Genomic DNA, 2,938 nt, shown 5'->3' with positions numbered 1-2,938 from the left:
CCCATAATTCAGCAAGTACGGAGACTTTCAAAGTAGTCTATACTCCATTTGATAATCATCTTCGTCCAGTGTCTGCGCTATTTCTCGACCAGAAGTTATGACCAATAACACTGCCTTTGTACTAGTTTAAACTAGAGTTGTGGATATCTCATGCTGCACAAGCGCGTTGTGGATATCTCATGCTGCACAAGCGCTCGTCAACATTGCCGTTTATTGATGTCGCGGTCACCAGTAGATTGTTTTTGTCCCATCTCTTTTCTTTTTCTAATGTCTCAATGTGGTTACAGCTCTGACTTTAAAAGAAATTGATTGTAATGATGATGGGTAACTGCCTGTTTAATTGCCTTAAACAGGCAATTTTTTTTAAAACATTGTCTTAAAAAAATGTCTTTAAAAAATTTGCTCTTAAATGTTTTGTTAATAATGTGTCAGTGTTTTCAGTTTTTAACTTGGACACTGTTATTGCCGTTTTCAGTTGTAACATATACTATTTCCAATAGCATTTTTTTGTTCACTCAGCTTTTGGTATTTGAGTTCTACAGACAAAAAAAAAAAAAAAGATGAGTTGGCACAACTTAAAAAGGTTTGTAATAGAATCATTGAATTTGTAGAATCTCTAGAAAACTAACAATCTTAAGTTAACTCAACTAAACATTTTTTGTATGACTTACAACTTTTCAATCAGTATAACTGCCTTTTTTTACAAAAGTTGAGTAAACAAGAAAAAGCTAGGGGGAATTAGTACTAAGATTTTTATTTTTTTTTGCTGGCTTAAAATTTTTTACAGTGTGGTTATTCTTTTAGTGTCTTGCCTTAAAGAACTAAACAAGCGACCAAATGGTAAACAATGTCACACTTCACAATAGTGCTGTTGGTCTGAATAGCATGCTCTTGCACGTGTGTTTAACATTTCATTATAGATGATGGATTTCAGTTAGTTCGATTTGGAAATGGAAGATATCCAGGGTTGCCAAACTGGGTAATAAAGCCAGCCCATTGACCAAATTAAAACTAGCTTAATGAATCTAGCACAAATACCAAAACACAACATATGCCACTCCCATACCTAAAAACATATTTTACAGTCACTACTGTGCATTACAAACAATTTCAACTTGAAAATATTTGTATAGTTGTAATCACAAACAGACTGTTTTCATAAATCATCTTACCTTAAGATTGACAGTTGGTGAACAAAATCCTTCAGTGGGAGTTGAAATCCTTTATGTTTGAACTATTTGAAAAGGAAATTTACATTTTACAATTGCAGAGACCTGCCAATCTGTTACCATGAAAATAAAAACAGACACACACAGGCTCCCTACCAGTGCCCCTCTCTCACAAAAATCTCATCATCTAACACAGTTCTAACACTGTTAGAATATAAATTGGGTAGATTGGGTGAAATATTTCAACACAAGCAATTCTGTCAAAAAATAATTTATGCAATGTCAAACCTTTAACCTATGGGTAGAAAAATCTACCACAGCAACAGTTTAAATGTAGCCCAAATCCACAGGAAAATTGCAGACTTGGCAACCCTGAAGGTATCATTGAATTTGTCAGAATAATAATGAATGTGTCAGCAACGTTTGGGAATTAATCAGTGATATAAACCCATTAGCAATGAATTGTCATTCACACAATGTCTGTCTAATGCCACCTATTGAATTATGTTGCATTTCTACCAGAGAAAATAAGCTGAAATCCACTGGAGAGTAATGCATATGTGATGAATATGTTTGTGAACGGCACAGATCTCCGCCAGATACGGATGAGAGTATATGAGGCGTTATCGCCAGAGGCCCATAAGGTGGGGTGATCTTCTTATGGCTGCGCATCACAAACTGGAACTCAACGTCCCCATCAGCATGACTGTGGTCACGGTCAAACAGTGAGTATTTGCAGTATCTGATACACCACTGCTGTAACATAATCCACACGTCCTGCATGCTACATCTTGTATAGTCAACCTTGAAATGCTCTTATTGAGGAAAGACATTTTCTTACATTGTCTCTCCAGTCAAAACAAGGCTCTGCAATTTCTCAAGTGTTCTGCTTCATTAATGGAAAAACAGTGAGCTCAGCTCTGTCCTGATCCAGACTGACAGCTGTCATTAATGCTGCTGTCATTACCCACATGATGGTACAATGCACACACATTTGGTGTCTGCGCCCCAAATGAAAGCAATCCAGTGTTGCTTCTAAAAGCGGTATTAAATATTAAAATTACGACAGAGACCCATCTTCGGAGCCCAAACCTCCATACAGTGCTTTAAGAATAGACGCTTGGCTCATACTGAGCTTATGCATTAAACATGAAACCCATATGTTGGGTTGTGAAGACTGCTGTCCCAGGAGACAGCGGTAGATGATGCGCTGAGGCTGGGGGTGCATGTGGGGGTTTCTATTGATGCACTAGGGAAAAAAACAAGGATTGAAGTTGTCAGTTGTTCTATATTTGCATATCTACAGAGTCAGGGGTTTGTTTTTTATTCAGACTGTGATTTGACTCAACTGAGCACAGACACAAACAAATACAGACGAATTTATGCTGTGGGCCTTAGCCTGAAATCAATGCATTGGTTATGTATTATACAGTACATGACTTTTGAAGGCTTCTGGATAGCATGGAATGAAAGGAGAACAGAAAGAGAGAGAGATGAGATGGTGGAAGAGCTTGGCCAAAATGCTTTGATGAAATTTATCTCACTGAAACGGACACCCTGAAGATACTGTATGATCAACAGTCAGTCGTGACAGGTTTGATGTTGTGGCCGCCATACTTTTAATCACCAATAATGTAAGTTACAGCCAACAGGAGTCTTTAAATTGATAGTTCACCCAAAATGAATATTGTGTCATCATTTACGCACCCTCATGTTATTCTAAGCCTGTCTGACTTTCTTCTGTACGGAGCCCCGGCCCGCATTTAGAC

The sequence above is a fragment of the Sinocyclocheilus rhinocerous genome, unplaced genomic scaffold (genome assembly GCF_001515625.1).
Source record: "Sinocyclocheilus rhinocerous isolate Xijiao unplaced genomic scaffold, SAMN03320098_v1.1 scaffold1043, whole genome shotgun sequence".
In the NCBI taxonomy this organism is placed as follows: domain Eukaryota; kingdom Metazoa; phylum Chordata; class Actinopteri; order Cypriniformes; family Cyprinidae; genus Sinocyclocheilus; species Sinocyclocheilus rhinocerous.
This window is presented reverse-complemented; position numbering follows the sequence as displayed.